Raw genomic sequence first — 20,053 nt, 5'->3', positions numbered from 1 at the left:
AAGTGGCAACAAAGGAAATTGTTAGTTGCTAGAAAAAACTTATTCACAGCAAGGCTAGTCAAATATTAGAAAAAGCTGGTTGCCCATGCAGAAGGTGAAATGTCCATCCTGGGGATATACAAAACTCAGCTGAACAGGGTCCTGAATAACCTGCTTTGAACAAGGGGTTGGATCAGGTGAACTGTGGAGGTCTCTTTTAACCTAAGTTATTCTGTTCTGAAAGGAAAAAACAAAAGGTTTTATTTAGGAAAATAGAAAACAAATCAACCTTATTGTTCCAGTGAAAATTGTGATATTAGAAAATCTGGATATTTTGAGGAACCTGCTTTGGAGTAAAAATACTTGTTTTTCCTTGTTCTGTCAAAGATACACACACGGCTTCCCCTCCACCCCCCATCTTGTTATAAGACAACAAAATTATTCATCTTTGTACTGTATCACCTTCCTTAGCTGTAGAAGAACATTTGTTCCATGGGAGCTACCATCTCTTTGTTAATTTATATCTTCAGCTGGCAAAAAAAAAAAGTAAAAAATGAAAAAGAAAAAAAAGAAAAGTGAACTTGAGGAAATACTAAAGAAAAACCAACTATCCTCTCAGCTGTTTTCTCACAGTACTTTTTCTCTCACTTTAAGGAAGAACGTTTCTCTTGCAGATTTTAAGAAAAGGCCTTGAGGCCAAAGGCTGCTTAGTATTGGCATGGCTTACACCTCCTGTCATTTCCATAAGATAGACAGAAGTGCTTTTAAGCTCAAGGCTAAGTTTTACTGCAATAAAAAAAATAAAGTAGCTAACTTTTGGAGTAAATTAAAAGTGATTGACAGAGAGATATGTGACAGGTTTAAATATTTCTCCTTCTCCCACTCCCCCCAAATTCTGCCTACTTTATTGTCAATTCAGTTACTCTGTCCCCTGTATCAATACTTCCTGCTGCAAGTCTTTGACCTGCTGCATCTTGTAATCCCTCTGGATTTCTTCCATCAGTCTTGCCTTGTATCTGAAAAGCATAATCTTTTACACCCTGCTCTAAATTGTCCAGCTAGATTCATGGTGCACCTATGAAGTGTAAATAATAATAATAGTAATAGTAATAATAATAATAATATCATCATAATCATCATCGTCTTGTTGGTCTCAGAGGGCTTAAGCATAAGTTTGCTTTCTCTTGGCATGAGCTTTTTTAGTAAAGAAGGGCTTGCAGGAGGACACTGTACAGCTCCCATGAAAAGGGAAAACAGGCATTAAACTACCATCTTGATTATGTAGAAGCCTGAATTTGATGAGGATTTCCTTTGGTTGTTGGACAGCTGATTTTCGGCACCGGTAAGTAAAAAAGTAATGAATATCTTGCTACTTGCTTTCCACTGTAAACTCATTGTATTTAGAAAGAAAAAGAGGTAAATCTTTTCCTTCTTTTTACAGGAAAGGGAACATCAAATGTACGTTGTACCAGAGCCCAACTGTGTTGAACAACTGCATGTACAATGTTTTATGATTTCATTTTTCTCTTGGCCTTTTTTATGATTCTATTGTTTCCAGAAGTGTCCATTCCAAATAAATACCTACCAACTTTCCTTGGAGCATTCAGAAAGCACTAATTAGCTGTTAAACAGCAGCCGTGTCAGACTACTACCTGTTTTCAACCAAATTCTCAGTTCTTCTTGTTGCACTTCTTAAGAGCATCTGATCCAAAGCAGCACTGGATTTTTTTGAGTTCTGGTGAAGTAAATAGTGTCTAAAGCACTCAACATCATGCAGGATCAGCTCTCTGAATATATCCAAGATGGACCTTTGTTGACGTGCATTCAAAATGTCAGTTGTGGACACATTTGCTGCGCAGACCAGCCAAAGGCTTATGTTTTGTGTCATTTCATGCTATAGAACAATAGGCAAAATCAGAAAGATAACATCCTAGGGCAACTGCACTGGTTTAGGATGTGTTTTGCATTTCCACTTATTTCTGTTGCTTTGTCATAGTTGGTCTCCTCATCGGACTGACTTGGACTAACTGCTGTCATGCATATGCTCTTCTTGCTCCCACTTCCTTCTTCTCGTTCCACAGACGGCTGAATGAACAGCATGCCAGAAGCTTGTTGGGAGCTGGAAAGAGCATGAAAGTGTCCTTTCTGGCTTTACTTCAATATCTTTGCCAGATCCTGATGTTGGGTGGAACCCGGAAAGTATTCACATAGAAAAACAATTAAGAAAATGCCATGAACAGTATTAATTTGGGTTTTAATGTGAATTTATCTGACTCATTTGAACAACATTTATTTCAAAGTCTCAGAAACACTTTTAAAAAAAGTTAGCAATGAAAATGTATTACTTGCTCTTTTTTTGTAGGTACGAAGCAGACTTGATTCAGAATAAGATCTGTAATGTGTTAAATTTAGAAGGACAAAATTGGCTTCAGAATAATGAAATTGATCTTGCTCTGCAAATATCGTCTATTCTTGTTGTTTATAATAAGGATTATATAGTGTAATAGACTATATAGCAATAATTATTCTTTAACAGTCTATGTTTAAAGAAATGCCTCATATGCATACTGAATTGGTAACTTCCAAAGGAAATTAAGCAACTTTGACAGACTGATCAACAATGGATGGCTATTTGTCCTGATTTTGGTGGGAATAGACTTAGTTTTCACAAGAAACTGTGAGGAGACACAGCCAGGGTAGCTGACCCAAGCTGGCCAAAGGGATTTTTGATATCATCCTGACTAAAACTCAGTATATAAAGGGGGAGGCATTGTGGCTCAGGAGTACGAGGATGTCTTTTTCTGGGTGGTAAGTGTTCTGTGCTGTGTACCGTTCGTTTTGTGTATGTTCTTATTGTTGTTATTGTTATTTTTTTCCTCCTCTTTGCTGCCCTGTCAGATTGTTTTTATCCTAACCCACAAGTTTTACCATCTTTGTTTTCACTTCTCCTCCCCATCCCACCAAGGCTGCAAGAGGAACGAGTGAACAGCCATGCGTTTCTTTGTTGCTGGTTGGGGCTACACCATGACAACAGTACATCTGGAGTCATTGGAGACAGTAGAAACGGAGCCTCTATACCTTAAAATGGGTACAGAATTCTTCACTGTTGGACTTGACTATTTTTGGATGTTTTTTATCTGCCTTTGTCTCTCTGAGACAGTTTCATTCAGCTGTTAGCATATATCTGGTGATTAATCTATTTTCTCTTACTTTAATGGCCTCATTCATTACTGTGCTGTTTGAATAAACATAGTCAAGGGGGGCCTAAGCTTTGCTCTGTTGCAGATATCCAGTTAGGCTTATGCTGAAATATTTTCTGATCTTGGGCCTTAGGAAAAGAAAAAGGGGAGTGGAGGGACAGGGTGAAACTTGAGATGATCTCAAAACTTAAAGTAACATTCAGTGAATTTGCAAAATGAGTTTAATCTTGGTTTAGCTGTTGATTACTAATTTCGAATATTCTGATATACTGTGCCCTTTACTTTTCTGCTTGAATTTTGGCTGACAAGCTACAATGTAAGTTGTACAATGAGTCAAAACCACCTATTCAGCATTTGACATCTTTAAAGGAAGGCAAAATTAAATTCCTATTACATATGAAGACTGAGAATATACTGCTTCATCTATCAGGTATTTTGGCATTAAGTAAGGAACCAATGAGAACAGGCGGGAATCCTGTTGCAAACAATTTTAACCACCATTTTACCAAGAGGAAATTAGAGACTGAAAGCATGCTGCTGATGGAGAAGGATTTAAATGTAAAAGTTACTCTGATGAACTTTTCAATACAGCTTAAAGGCAAGAAAGATAAGGGCAAAGGGAAGAGAGAAGAAAGTAAATAATTTTGTGAGCAGTGAGGTACAGATTTATGTTAAAAAGCTTTTCAGATTGGTGCTGGTAAATAATTCCAAATGAACTCATTAAGCTCACCTGACTTGTTCCACAGTGACCCTCAGGAAGACAGAGATCAAACCATTTGCTTTTGCATTTTACTGGGAAACTTATTCATCCTGAACCACTTCAAGTCAATGGAAAGATCATTTTAATACTACCAGCAAGACACTGTTGCACTGAGTACCCTGTTACTCTGCTCATGGTATGGAAGTTTATTATATGAATAAAATGATAGAATTTAATGTGTCAGATATAGTTCATAAAGTTATTGTCCAAGTTATAATTACAGGAGAATTTTTGCAACTGACACAATGCATAGTGACAATTAGTAATCCATTTTTTGGACAATAAACATTAAACTCCAGTGAACAGTTTGCATCAATTGCCTGAATGATTTGGTTTTTTTTCTGTGTAATATGTTTGAATGTCTTGTGTATCTTGCCAGAATTGGTTTTTCTACGGTGGTTTATTTGTTGCAGGTTACTTGTTGATAACAAGTGTTGTTTGCTGTTTGTGGCATAGGAAATAAGTCTGGAACTGGCTTGCTGTACCTTTCAGATTGCATGCATTAGTTAAAAAACAAATTAACAGCTCACACCCACCTTTTCAAGCTCCCCTCCCCAAACCAATCAAAAGCCCCAAAATAAAAGAACCTCAAGCCTTTTGACTGCAGTTGCAACCACTTCAAGGCAGGGAAAAAGTACATTTATGCTTAGCCCTCCTCTTCCTTGTCTCAGTGTTCTGGGGACACTGTCCTTATTCTAAACATAGTAAATTCAGCCCCCCAAGGGAGGGCTCTCTTATCATTCAGAGCTAGGCTGGACCCTTAAATAAATGGTTTTGGCTTTGCAGCCTCATTCCCATGTGAAGGGGAGAGAGGCGCTGGAGCTAGATGTTCAGAGGTGCCCAGCAGAGTGGGCTGCAGCTATCCCACACGATGGAGAGCTCGTGCTGCTCCATCCTAACACAGCTATTGCTTCTGCCTTGTTGGTGAATCCACCCCTCCTTAGGCACCGATTTCCTACTATTTCATTTTTCCTATAATTGCACGATCTGTCTGTTGATCCTCTGTTTAGAAGGAATCTTTTGCTCTCTATTTAAATGCTAAGTTTTCTGTGTAAGCGTGACCCCACTTTTCTGTAGCTGCTAGTGAATGCTGTAATACAAATAATCATCACTTAATGTTGTTGAATGAAAAGACCTATCTGGCAAAGCTGATGCAGCGAATAAATGACTGTTTTATTCCTGCCTTCTAATTTATTTATTTAATTATTATTATTTTTTTTTTTTACTTTTCTAGACTCTATGTCAGTAAATACACAAGATTATCAAGTCTGAAAGAGTGATGAATACTAGGTTGGCCTGCCTATGATCAAACCTTCCCAAAACTATGTGTGTTGATAATTTCCATGTTTCTTCATCTACGGCTGGCATTGCTCCTGTCTCTTTGGCAAGGTCTTGGAGCAAGGCTACCACGTTTCTGGTCTGCTCGTGGGAGTTGTATTGAGACATGGGGTTGTGGATCCTTGTGGGACACAAGCTGAGCTCCCCCTGCCATCCTGAACTGCAATCTTCAGAGGGTCTGAAGTTCCTTATAGATAGTTTTGGGGACCAGACATGGAACTAGGCAGCATAAAGAAAAAAGAATTTTCCTAATACACCTGAAGCACTACTAATCCTGCCTTGGAAAGATTTAAGAAGGATTGTAAACTCTGGTATTGGTGTCAAAACAAGATTTCAGTGGTATTTTGCCTATCTTAAAAAAACATTTTTAATTTATTGGAGGTTTTGCATTGACAGTAGTTGATTATTGATTTATCAGCATCAGTATAAATTTAATTGGCAGTTTGGTTAGTGCCTATACTCAGTAATACTGTTATCTATGAGAAACTTCAAGTTTCTTACTGGGTGTATTCCCCACCTAATTTTCTGTCTTGTTATTGTATCTGGTGGCCATCAGAAGCCACTGGCATGTAAAATTACCTTATTAGACTGAAAGCATTGTTAGAGTATCGTTGCTTGTATCATTCAGTATTGCTCACATCTTGCTTCCTGATATACACATTTGTTCAAAGAATCCTGTGGAAACATTAACCTGTAAGCACTATGCCTAATTGAAGACAGTTTCCAAACGTACACAGGGGTCTTCACTACTAGAACAAGGCCTTTTGGGCTATATTTTCTTTTGTTTAAGCAGAGACATAATAAAAAATAGTATACAAATTCAGAGAGATCTTTAGCAGTGTCACTGTCTAACAATACAATGCAACCAAAGCAAAAATAAACTGATCATACAAACCTTTTAAGAGTAGTAAACAGTTCTTAGTATTCATCCTCAATATTCCTTATCAGTTGAAGAAGATGAGCAGAAAACAGATGAAAAGACGTGACTTACTGATGATACATAGCAAACAGTTGAAGGTCAGGACAGACCCCAAATACTTGCTTTCTAATGTGTTCGCCTAATAATCACTAATTTATAGTATTATTAAAGGACGTGAAAGGCAGTTATCATTTAATAATCAGAGAACTCATCAGACATTAAGATGTTTTTCAGAAAGTTGATTATCTGCAGCCCCAAAAAGCCATAGATAATATTGTCAGTGCTTGAGACAAGGCAGATATTTCCCATTAGTTTTTAACTTGACATAGATCATAAGAGCAGTAGTAAACCCAACCCTGAACTGCTTTCTCAGGCAAAACTTCCACTGAAGTTTCTTGCCTGAGTGAAGACCAAAAGATGCGTCTTCTTTTGTGATTAAATTTAACATTTAAAAATCTTGTTCCCTAGACCTTGATGTTGACTTCAGACTGATTCTAATGGATTTTCCTTTCAATAACTTCCCTGAAACTGCATGGCAACTTCTGTTGGGTAATTCATAGTATTCACAAAAGATAACAGCAGTAGATGTACTTCACTGAAATTATTTGAATCACTGACAATTCATCAAATGAACATATTTTTTTCATTCACTCCATGTCCAAACTGTTGGAGTTAACAGTGCTCATTTTGTTGGAATGGACTTTGCATAAATACACTCAACTAGCCAACAGCACACCAAAATTTTATGTTTAAAAACATTCTATGTCAGTGGTTTGTGTTTTAAAACTGTTATAAAAATAATCTGTGGCAAGAAACCCTCTGCTCAGCTGTAGTACAAGAACAGTTTGCCAAACAATCAGCTGAAGCAGGAGGTTCTAATTTTGCAGAGCTTTAGGGGCTCCTGGTAGAGAGGAAAGCTGTGTTACGTACATGCTGACAAGTACAAGATAAGCAAGCTTTCCACTTGCTGCAGTCTCGTTGGTTTAATTACCCTCCAGTGCCTGTTTGTGATAGCCACTTGGGAATCCAGTGATGAGGATACAAGTTTAAGTTAGATTCTGCCAGTTATCAAGTAATCACACATTTTGGCAGAAAAAAGAGGTACTGGCTTAAAAGGGATGAAAACTATCACAGCAGTAAAAGTCAAAAGAAACCTCTTTTTAAAATCAATTTCCAAATTAGGATTGGCAAAATTCCAAAATTAAAATACCTCTTTGCAAAGTGAGTCCAGGCTATTTAAGCATTAAACAAGGTGATGTCATTTGCATAACAGACTATAGCAAAGCTTTTCTCTATCTGCTTTAATATGCATTAATAGACTTGAAGGAATCTATAGTATGGGTTGAAAAAATGCAATTTTCTGCTAAGATAACCTAATTTCTGCTTGATGTCATGTGGGATTGAGGTAGATTCTATAATATTTTGATGATTTTTTTTTGTTTCAATGATGAATTTATACAAGGAAATGTTACCTATCTGGTAAAATGAGTGTAATTTCTTACTTTTGGCTATGAAGTATTTAATCTTTTTATACAAGGAAGAAGCAAAGTAATCACTTAGTGCTATTCTAATATGGTAGAGGTTTGCATGGAGGGTGACATTCTATTCATGTTAATATTGTGAAACTGTTTTCTCTCAGCTTTCAAAAGAACTTCTGATATTTATTTCAGTTCAAATTTCCAAGTTTTGCTGACAATGTTTGAAAAGGCCTTTTAATTATATCCTACTTTCAATATTCAGCACTCTGGATTTTTCAGTATAATTTAGCCCCGTATTATTTGTAATTCTCCTGTTTTAATTTCTTTCCCATTTCATTATATTTTTATAGTAGCGTAACTGTAAAAGGCACAGTATAAGGGCGCATTGTTAACAGCTGTGACTTTATACATAATTAACAGCAGAGGACTAACTGTTTGGTCCATGACATGACATAACTTTAAGCTATGCTTTCCTGATTTGCTGTCAGAGGAATAAGCCTTTGGAAACTGGACTCAAGCTGTTCATTTCTTTGTTTCGTTTTATTTTGTTTTTATGTAACTCCTAATGCAGGAGGGCCATGTTTTCAGCCAGTCTTTCAGGCACTATTTCCATACAGATATGTAACAGCATTAACTCTCTTTGACAATTCATTCTTCTTCCAGTTGACTGTTGATTTTATCAATTATTTTTTCCGCAACTATACTGTGCTAACATCCATCCCTCTCCCCTCTTCCATATTTATTTGATCATTTAAAATCCTGCTAAGTCTTTTGTAAATGATTTCTGTATTGTTAACGAAGCTCAGAATATGTCCCAGATCAATCTAATATTCTAGTTTTTCTTTGTCGTTGTTAGCAAGTTCAAAGACATAGATTATTAAATTTAAATCTGAAGTAGAAAACATACTTATCCACTATGATAACATATGTGGTTTTGGGTTTTATTTTCAGTCTGCTTCCTTGAAAACTTCTGATTACAGTGATGGAGATGCTTGCTTACGTTGCTTAGGATGCCATTTAAGTTGGTGGCCATGTGCCTGAGAGCAACCTTAATCTCTTAACATGGAAGAAGTTACATCAACTACACGCCTGTGAAGACTGTACCGTGCAAATTGTATGGGACAAAATTGGTGTCGTCGCAGGTCAGATTGCTTAAATTGATGAACAGGGTTAGTCAGTCCTCATCACGTAACATACTACGAAGGTACTGCCTCTGAAGTCCATGAAGCTGAGAAATGTTAGCAGCTGAAAGCATTCTCTGAGACAGTGGCTCCAGCTGCTTGCTGCTTTCTTGTACTGTTCCCTCGTCATGTATCTGACTGCTTTTGGAGAACAGGTACGGGGCTTAACGGACTGTTGATGTGACCCCATCACATGTGGCTGCTCCTGCATTTTACCAGGGTCCTGTATTTCCCACATCCAGTTATCTGTGCAAAGGAGGAGGAGGAGTTCTTTAAGAAACAGTATAGGTAAATTTTCCAAGAGTACACTTTTCTTAGCTTACATGAAAATCCATGTGAAAAAAATGGATAAAAGCAAGATAGGGTATAGAAATGAGGATATAGAGCTTCCGTAGTGAAAGAAAAGCGAAACTTGGATCTTAATGAAGTAAGAGAAGCAGAATTAGATTGAATCTTCCCCAGAGTCCTAAAAAAGCTTCTATTAAAACTTTAGATATAATAGCAAGTATTTTTATTATGTCTATCTAGTTGTGTTGTCTGTCAAGAACATCTCAGATGATAGTATACATATTTAAGGCAAGGCATGAAGCGAATTTAGGATGATTATGAACTTCATTATGATATCATTCAGGACTTCAGAACAAACTTCAAAGGAAAGGATAATTCAAAGATAAGTGAGTATGGAATTAATTACAAAATGAATTTAATAAGTGTAGGTCACAACCAACTAACCTGATAGTACTTTTTTGAATTTATAAGAATTGTCAATGCTACACACTAGGATACCAATAATGATCTTTCTGAAGTCCAAAACCGAAATTCAGTACACATCAGACAGAGTTGCATGGCCCCAGAGCTTGTTTGACAATAATCATGCAGTTCCTTCTGTTTGTCATTAACAAAAATAAAATTGTCAAGACAGTTTGGTCTTTTGCAGTTGTTGGTTTCATTGGCTTTCCAGTGTTGTATAATAAAACCTCTTGTCAGCAGATGCAAATGAGACCTCGTTTACGAATAGCAGAATTTTTAACAAAACTTTTTTTTCCATGCAAATTACATTTTAACTGCTGAATGGAAACCACATGAAGAAGGCAGATATAAATGTTCTTAATGGAAACCTGCAATGCTATTTTTGCTGAGTCTTTTCCCCCTGCGTGTCAGACCTTTCTCTCTTCCTTATCCTCTCATTGTACTGTTTTCTTCCTTTTTATTTTTTTGCCCTTGCACTACCAGAAAACTATTCTTTTGGATCTACAGTCTTCAGCTGAGCACTTTCCAATCTCTTTTGCGTCTATACTCAGCCTCTTGGTTGCTGAGGTTTGGACTAATGGAAGTTGCTGAAAGTGGAATGTTCTTAGGTTAAAGGCAGCATAGTAGATGTAATGTGTGGCTCAGGAAGAAGGGCTTAATGTGCAAGAAAAAATATAACTGTAAGGGAGAGACAGTGAGATGGAGAAAGATGAGAAAGATGTGGCAGCCTTCTGCAGGTCTGCCTTCATTAGGTCTGGATAGAATCCCTTTTGGCTTAAAACTTTGAGATTTTGGAACCTGTGCTCGTTCAGCATTGGAAAAAAAAGAGATGTGGATTGAAAAACAGCTATAAAGAGTGGCATGCTAAAGAAGAGACAAGTAGGCTGCCTTCCACAATGGAGAAATGATGTGCTTTGCCTCATCTGATAACTTACTCATTTTGGATTTCCCGAAGGTTGTTTTATAACTCTTGGCTACAGTGCTGGTTTGATACAATTGATCTTTATTTGCACAAAAAAGAGTGGCTGTAGCAGATGAGATTAGCTCCATATTGTAGGCCTCTAATTTAAATCAAAGACAAAAGAATGGCAAGAGCCATATTCCAAGCAGTGAAACAGCATTCCAACAATGAATGGAATATGAAAAAAATATAAACTTCTTTTCCAGCAATTTTGTTGCTTGATATTTACTCTGTTTGTAGTAGATCTCGCAATAGTGGTAGAATGGTTTTCTTAGTTCAAATTCCAAATGAAGCTATTAAAGAAGCATTGACTTTGCTGCAGTTGTTCTGAATGTTGTGGTTTTATTATTGGAATATAAAGATTAAACAGGGTATAGCATTCTTTGTGACCATCTGTTTTTTAAATATTAGTTCTGGATATATGTATATAAATAAAAAGTTGATTCCCTATTAAGTAAACATAAAAAAATTCAAATGCCAAAAATGATTTTCATTTATCACTTTCTTTCTGAGAGTGAATCTGCTAAGTCTCTTAGAACACATACATCCTCATGAAAGAAAAATCGTACTTGGATGGAAGGGTTGCACCTTGGAAAGACCAATCATAGTGTTTCAGTTTTATTGCAGTTGAACTATCTTTTCTTGCTGGTTTTGCTCTCATGGGCTTCACTGTAAAAGTTTTTGATTTTCCAAAGTAACTAGTAATTTCAAATGCCTTGCCAAAAGAGTGTACAAGTTTCCAGTGTGAGACACATAGAAGAATCAGAATTTTTTTCCCATTTTCAGACAATGAGGTTCATGTCATGTCTGTTACAGACTGCTCACGCACTGAAGAAATCAAAATTAGAAAGGTTTTTTTACTTTTTTCATGCATTTTGTGAAAGGAAAATGTATTTCTTAGATTTTTATTTTAATGGCAGTACATATTGTAAAAAACCTATTGGTGCTAATGAATTCCCCAATAAAGGGAGAGAAGGACAAATCTTTTGGTGAAGGAGATTTGGTATAAGCCACAACCTTCTGAAACGAACAAGAATGAAATCCTGCATCTATCTCTGACAATGACTTCCGTTGTGCTTCTTTTTTCAGGCTTTCTGCCAAGTATGTCCTAGAAATCATTAATGAGTCACTGTTATTTACTCCTGCTCAATTTCTGACTAGTTGAGCAGGACACTGCATTCAATGGAATAGAATGGAAAAAAAAGCTGAGTTGGAGTACTATTGGTTTTACTTTTTAAATTGGACACAGATCATAAGGAGCATATAACTAATTCAAATGGTACACATTTATTTGTATCTATAAATATCCTTGAAAAATAGATAAGCTTCCAGTTTTAATTGTGCATTCTTCCAGAACTTTTTTCTTGTGGATAAGTGAAGGAACACATCTTCTTTTCTTTATGGGATCTTGATATTTTTTCATTATAAAAACCGTGATTTGTACAGAGTGAGGAAGTTTTCCTTTATGAACCACAATAAAATTGAGAGGAGATCTAGTCTTATTAAATCTGTCTCAGGTAAAATGATTTATTACAACCTTAAAAGTACTACTCCTGCACCAGTTGTAAGAAATTAAATTTTAGAGATCTTTCCTGGGGTTTTTCACCTGCCATGGAGTCCAGGAGGAGGTTGATGTAATGCTTTCATTTATTTTGGAGGAGCAAGAGAAAATTATTATTAACATTGATTATATGGCAAGTTGAGAAAAATCAATGCTAAGCCTATACATTGTTGTATTTTGCTTTCACAGGATGGAGTGCAACCAGAAATTGTATTTTTTTTCAGAGGCTGTTACTGTAGAGCTCCATGAAATAATGCAAGTGCCCCCAAATATTTGCTTTTATTTATTGTATATTTAATTTTGCTGAAGAACTAATGAAGGTAATGACTTAGAAAGGAAGTGTTTGTGCAATCAGCACGAAGTTAATGGGGAGTAAATATAATTGTGTCATGTGCCTTTCACAATAAAGCTCAGTGTTCTAGTGGTTAGTTTTTTATGGTCCAGTGTAGATGTCCTACATTTTTTTTCAGGTCTAAACCAGTCTCAGTTGCTTTAAGTCCACTTTTACTGTACACACAACACCTCAGGGTCAAACCAATCACTACCACAAACTTCAGTGAGAGTGAAATGTGGGTTTTGTGTCTACAGATATAACATTCTTTCCCACAATCTGCTTCCACTTTCTTTAACAAAAGCTTCCATGTCTGATCCAATAAGCTAACACATAAAGATAGTCAGCTTCTGAGCCATGAGTACTTTAAAGAAATGTCTACCACAGTTTTTATAAAGGCTTTTTTTTCCTTTTTTTTAAGAGCCTTTCAGAGCCTTTTGTATTTACTTTCTGTAAAAACAGTCTCCTCAACTACAGTTACTTTTATCATGTTAGTTGGAAATGGAAAGAAAGCAACAAACCCCAGACTGGTAACGCTTTATATTAGCAAGCAGTGAGCGATTAGAACAAGATCACAGGAAAAATGAAGAAGTCTGCAGCTCAAACTATAACGGTTTCAATAAAAACAGATTTACGTAATTCTTGGTCTGTGTAAACTGATGCTGCAGCTTTGAAGGCAACATATCTAGATCATTTAACTTAATACAGGAGTAGGAACTTATTTCTTCCTATATATGAAGTGTCATTTTTTTGAAAGTCAACAAACATAAAACCACTAAATACACAAACAAATCCCTATTCCAAAAGATCTCCCTTCCATCCCTCTTTAAATTGCTGTTTCACTTCTGAACTGTTCTTCAGGCCCATGTCATGGGTTGCCTTCTCCCTACCTGCCCGCGCTCTGAGAACAAGCTTATGGGTGGGCTCTCACCTAAACACATGTGCATAGCTCCCAGTCTTGCCACCCACACAGCTCCTCAAAATGCCACTTCAACAGTGGGAAACAGGACAAACGTCCACCTCTGTCAGTTCCAGGTACACCTTGCTCCCCCACACAAAAGAGAAGTTGATGGGTGGACAATTTTAGTGCTTTTGGGTGGTGACCAGCTGACTGTGCTTAAAGCCAATGTGTTTCAGTGGTGATGATGAGTTTACTAACTAGCTGAAACCCTTTTTTCTCTCTTTCCTGTCCTTGTTCTTAAAAATTAAGGTAAAAGTGTGGTGGTTAGTAGGTAAAAGACAACCTAATAGGCTTAGTGAATTAGTTAATAGCTGTCCTCCCTTCTGGGTCCTTGTTCTGGTTTTGAGACAAGAGTTACTTGATGGCCATTCAGCTGTGCTTTCCCCTCACCAGATAAGGCTTCCCTGTGATCTGCGTCCTACTTACTCATCACATTTTGCTTTGCGTTTGTGTGTGTAACATTCTTTGCTGGGGCTGTGTAACATCACACCCTGTATGACAATAAGGATGTTGTTCTCAGTGGGAGAAAATAATGAAAAATGAAAAGTTTGTTGTTGGATATTTTTTGATTCAATGTTTAAAGGTGAAAAACTTGAAGTAAATGAAATATTACTACTAGGCTAGGGGGTTGCACTCTTTCCATGAAACTCCTATTTGCAATGTGATACAAGCTGTTGTTCAGCTCTTGGGACAGAGAGGGAGTTAAAAGGTAAGGCTGTCATCCTCCTTCTGTCCCCTAGGTGCAGTGTGTTACAGAGATAAATGCACAAAAGCAGAAGATCTCTGTCCGTGAAAGAGAGGAAGGGTATTTCAACGTAATAGAGTTCATCAAATATGACAAAACTGTGTAGACCTGTAGAACTGAAGGGACTGTAGCTGTGTTCTCTGAATTGTATTTCATGTTGTATTTTGTGGATAGCCATAACTATAGGTTACAGTGCTTTTTTGTCTTATATGGCAACACTGAGTGTCTAAGAAACAGTAGATTGGTGATGTCTGAATCCCAAAATCTTCAAAGATTTGTTCTAGTTTGTATAGCGGTAAAAGTGCAGATGCTAAGCTGAGCCTATTGGATCTCTCAAAACAGGCTGGGGACCCCAGCACAGAAGAAGTCTTCTAAGCTTTTTGGCCACTGTTAGAATTAATTTTGAGCTGGATGGAGCAGTGCCCAAGGCAGCTGAAAACAAATGGTAGCAATCAGAAGGGAAGACAGACAGAAAGATACGCAAAAGCTACACAAGTAATATAGCCAGTTTTATTTCATTTTAACTCTGACATCTTTTTCTTATTGGTTCTGAAATCTTTTGGCATGTAGATCAAGATATCCTGGCAGTTTGAGCAAAGATTTACTTTTCATCTCTTTCAAAATGCTTTATGCCTCCAGTTAAGAAAGTTCAGCAGAAACTTGCATCTTCAAACTGCAAGACCAATGTCAAATTCTGGTCTGTTGCCATTCATCCTAGTCCCACCAGAGCAAGTCTGCCTCTAGACCTCATGCTCCCCTCAATATTTGAAGGCACTGAAGGAGAGTAATTTGCTGTCCAGTGAGGAAGCCGGATGCTAGGGAAGAGTTGTCTAGTCCGTAAAGCAAGGACAGCTGCTATAAGTGAGTTGAGACAGAAGAACAGTGAAGTTACAGGATCAGAGATATGCAGCTTGACTACAGATTTCCAATTTTTCTGACATTTAAGAGATGTATATTTTAATGGACAATGTATTCCTAGCCTTACTCCTGTTTTACCTAAGCATTTTTATCTTTACTGAAATGGCAACATTAACTGAATAGTTAGCATTTCTACATGCACTGAGACCTCCATCCACAAGAAGTTCACCTGAGACTGACAGCTCTCCAGAAGGCTGTCAGGAGTGGTAGTATCCCAAAAGGCAACACGTATAGATCTCAGGACCTTATAAATTTATAACCAGCATAAGCAAAAGAAGTATTGAAGGCCTTCCATAAACGGAAAATATCAGCTTTGCTGGCACGACCCATGGAGCCTGCAACTTCTTTGAGTGTGTTTCATGCCTATCTAATGAGGCTTTTAACTTTTTGGCAAAACTTCAGCCTAAGATAAGACTAAAGCAGATTGCATATAGTCAGAACCTGGCATCCATAAAGCAACCACCCATCGAAGAAACCCTTTTTGATTCTATTATGCTTAAGCAAATCCGTGTTATTTAGATATGGTAGATTCTCTATAATGAAAGTAAGGACTAGGAGTTAATTAGAAATCTGTTTTGTCCATATTTTTTTTTTTTTGTATAACTCTTACTTTCAAAATTCTCCTCCCTAAAAATTCTACTCTTAATCCCTGGCTGAATTAGATTTATTTTTAAGTGTCAAGTAAATTGATCAACACTTTCTTGTTTTTATCACAGAACTTTAAAAACTGCCAGATGCTGCTGGTGAGTGGTGGTTTATGAGGGTTCTTGTCAATATCTTGAGACGGGGTAGAAATAAAAGGGCAAGGAGGTTATTTCTGGAATGTGCAATGTGATATTTTGTGTCACACATTTATTTTAAGAGAGGCAATGGGCTGTGGAGACATTTTAAGTTTTCACTTTTTTCCCCTGATAGTTTTGGATTGTTGTGTTTAGATGGAAAAATTATTTGGGTTCCTTTTGGGAAAATGTCTGATGATTGTCTGAAACTTGTCACTGGTCCTCTTCAGCACTACAGACCACATGACATTGGACAGTCCAGAAGAAAGTTATTGGTCCATAGGGCAGCAGCATTATTTCTGGGTGTCTATGGTGTAAGAAAACATTCTCCCTGTCAGACCTTCCTAGCTGGCAGAGGCACTGAAGTTGTTGGCCGTGGTGGTTGATGCTCAATGAGAAAGAAGATTCTGTGTCTTTGGATCCTTCCGATCATGCCCACTCTTTAGACAATAGCAAACACATGGTAACTGCCCTGCCAGCTTGTGAGAACTATAGAATCTAGGCTAATTGTTTAGTCTTCATGCAGTAACTTTGGTTTTGGTCTCTTGAACCATCTATGATCCTCGTGGGAGGCAAAAAAATCTGCTATAGGTTCATAATCTGAGCTGTTATTTATACATTCTAACTTACTTCCAGAATGAAAGCTTAATGTTGCTTGCCTGAAGTTAGGCCCCTAGGTATATAAGCAAAAGTGTATTTTCAAAGATGCTGAATATCCAAATTGTTCCCATGATTTAAGTCATGCAGGAATTGACCCACAGCTGCAGAGATGAAACGCACTACTATTTTTTGTAAGCAAACATGTCCTTGAAGATAGAGTGTAGATGGGTAAAACACAAATATGAAAAATTTACATAAGGTATTGCAAAGACTGTAATTTTTGTCAGTTATGTCAACGAAGCTCTGGAGCCCCTTGCCAATCATTTCACCAGTATCCGAATTATTCTTTTTGTTGGAAATAGCCCATTGTGCCCATTGAGGCCTGGCTTGCATAGGAAGTTTTTAGTCTCTGAAGTTCTTTAGCCTTTGAACAGGAGAGAGGAGGAAAAAGGAAGAAAGAAATAAAGAGCATAACTTTCAAGCACCCCCCGCAATCTCCAAACTTCCAGATTTTTTGGTGTCTTATAATTATACAGACAGGAGATATTTTAAATAGAAAGGCACTGTTCCTTCCCTCTGTTGCAGGAATTCAATATTTTAATCATGGTTTAAAGAAAACTCCTATCTTTTGACTATGAAATTATTGGCATGGCCTCATTATAGTGTGTTGTGAAGGGATTTTACTAGTTGTTACATTGAGGAATTTTTCTCGTCCCCCCACTTCAGGGGAGGAAGTCAAGTTGCTCAGAAAAATTGACAACTGCAGAGCAGAAGGTCTGGGGGAAATCCTGATCCATTTGTTTTAACTGCATGTTTACTGCATTGTTTACTGCATGAACAGTAAAGTACGCAAATGAGACATTCTAAGAAGGGATAAATATTGCAGCGTTCTTGTGTCTAGTTTCAGTGAAGGGAAGTAATATCAGAAAGCAAATAGTACTTTATTTAGTCATGAACCATCTCAAATAAGAATCTTCTGGTTCCATTAAATAAACACACAAAAAAAATTATAATGCTTGCCTATATATCACCTTTAACAATGTAAATCCAGCATCTACTTTTCTGATACTTAATCAGTTTGTATATTTAACTCAGTGATATTATATATAGAAAAAAACCCAACTGTACTAGGATAAAAAGGGGAAAATCATTCCTTACCTCATTCTCTATGGTGTAAGCTGGCTCAGTTTAATGAGGTCAAGGGAACTATTTGTGGGATTAAATTTGGCTCTAGAAAAGCAGAGGCAGAATTTCAAAGCTGTGCTTGAGAACACCATTAACATGCATCTGCATGAACAAGAACTTTTATTTCCAAGTGGCTGGTTTTAGATCTACTAGTTATCCACAGTGTTTGCACATTCACCTGTGAGAGGGAGAGGGCAAAAAATTTCCACTGAAGCTGTATTGATTACTTCGGGAAAGCTGATCTGTATTCTGAAAACATGAGACAGATTCTTTCTCCTCACAGCTACCTGCACTGTATAGTTGTGTTTTATTAGTCTTCATTGCAATGTGGCTGTGCTTTGACTATATACTGTAAAACTAAACTACATCTTGATTTAAAGCTAGGTACCATGCTTTCTTTTGGGGTTTGATATTCTTATCTTTGCCTGGGAATATGGTTTAAAAGGAAGGACAAATGCTATTTTGTGAGACTCTCTGGTTTCAGGTCACAAACCAGAGTAATTTCTGCACTCCAGAAAGACATCTTATTTCTTTCTCTCTAAATTCCAACAACGATGTAACAATTTAAAATTAATGCTAAATTCAAATCTAGGTCACCAGAAACGAACAACTACCATTTTAGTAAAAATATAGACACCATTTAACACATAAGACAAGTAATTTAAGACTAGTTTTTTATGTGTAGTTTCTCCTCTTTGGTAGAAAACTTGAAATTTTTTTGTTCAGTGTTTCATACAACCATTATGTGCAACTGCAACTTATTGCATTTAGATCTGTTTGCTTTAAAAAATATCTGGTTGCTACAACCAAAGAATACGCCAAACCATACAAATTTAAATGTTTAAGCAGATCAGTGACATTGTTAACTCATAAATCCCTTGTTGGCAAGCTAGAGAAAAAAATGTTTATTTTACTACATATAACTGAGCTGTACAGGTGGATATGTCATTTCTACTGAAGTATGATCCTCATCTTAGCTAAGTTTTAGGATTTTCTGTTTATCATGTTTCAGCATATTTCAGAACGTGTTCAATTAGTTGACAAATAACTAACATAGCGGTAGTGGTAGTTCAAGCATCCTTTCAAAGGATTATTACACATTCAATAATGAAGATTTTGAAATAAAAATACTGTTCAAACCTGTGTGTTCAAGGCTAGCACCACAAAGTTCTGCTTTTATTGTATCTTGTCTGCATTAAAATGTCATTCAAAGTGAAGAATAATTTGATAGAAATATGTTGGTTATGATATCAATCATGTCCATGAAGCATGACATAATTTTTTTATTTGTATTTACACAGCTAATGAGCGGATAGGACTTTGCCTACACAATTTATGAAAAATAGCTTTTAGCAGCTGTTGAATGATAGCATGCTAGGGGCAAATAATTATTTTTATGGGTAGAACTAAACTTTGGACTTGGAGTTATTTCTTCTCTAAGTATTGACTAATAAATCATTGACTAAAATTACTACAAAGTTCCTCTGGAGACCTTCATGGATAAGAAAGCTCAGGAGAAGAAATACACCTTACTGAACTGTCAGTTAAAGTTACATTGTTGTTATTTAAAATCACTGGGCATAGTTGCATTAGTTTGAAGTGGCCATTTGAGAGTACACAACTAAGGTGAACAGATAGACATTAACTGAAAACAGCAGATAAAATTGGAGTATATACAGTAATATCCTCTCTCCTTACATTATTTTTAGGAGAGGAATATGCCCGGTTGTAGCTTTGGAAGATGAAACAGAAGGCTGATAGACTGGGTTTGTCTAGTGAACATATCTCGGGCCAGAAGGGAAAGGTAAGACTAGCTACAAGCAGCTGTCTTAGCTTAATTGTATCATGCTTTTGATCAAAATTCCATAAATCTTCATTGTGTTCGTGGGTCATTATATTTTGGCTTTGCATGGACCTGAAGCCTTCATGTACCTGAGGTACATGAAGGGAAATGGGATTTCTGTCCCACGTTATTATTGGCCATCACCACCCACTATGGTGTCACTGGTGTGCTTAAACATTGTGCACTGCTGCATAAATAAATTCTAAAGAGGAATCTCCCAAAGTTTTGGCAAGTCCATTTAATAAATCGTGTACAAAGAAAAAAATAATTCCCATAAGCTAAAGGAAGATGATAGAGTGGGGTATGTGAGTTCATCTGGTCAGAGTCATGTAAAAATGTGTTTAATCTTCATTTTACATATCCTTTATGTGTTGATATGACATCATTCCGTATAAAGCTAGGAATACATAACCATGAGATTGTATGAGATGCAGTGAATATCCCATGAGAGAGGAGAATGAGGCATAATTTAAAGTTGGAACTTGGAGTGATTTATGAAGGTCACTGTCTTACTGATCCAGATACTTTCCACATGTTGTTTAGAAACCTCTTTTTGTATTGTAC

At 36.8% G+C, this 20,053-nt stretch overlaps 1 long non-coding RNA gene across 1 annotated transcript; it reads left to right on the top strand.

Moving 5' to 3' along the window:
- Window positions 1-1,198: 1,198 nt before the first annotated feature.
- On the top strand, window positions 1,199-9,971 carry LOC128852074 (uncharacterized). Its single transcript, XR_008449685.1, has 3 exons — window positions 1,199-3,067; window positions 3,926-4,075; window positions 8,626-9,971. It is a non-coding gene; the product is annotated as an uncharacterized LOC128852074 (long non-coding RNA).
- The last annotated feature ends 10,082 nt before the right edge of the window (window positions 9,972-20,053 follow it).

This window comes from Cuculus canorus, chromosome 4 (genome assembly GCF_017976375.1).
Source record: "Cuculus canorus isolate bCucCan1 chromosome 4, bCucCan1.pri, whole genome shotgun sequence".
Classification (NCBI taxonomy): domain Eukaryota; kingdom Metazoa; phylum Chordata; class Aves; order Cuculiformes; family Cuculidae; genus Cuculus; species Cuculus canorus.
The sequence above is the reverse complement of the archived record's forward strand: the minus strand, read 5'-3'. Positions and strand labels throughout refer to the sequence as shown.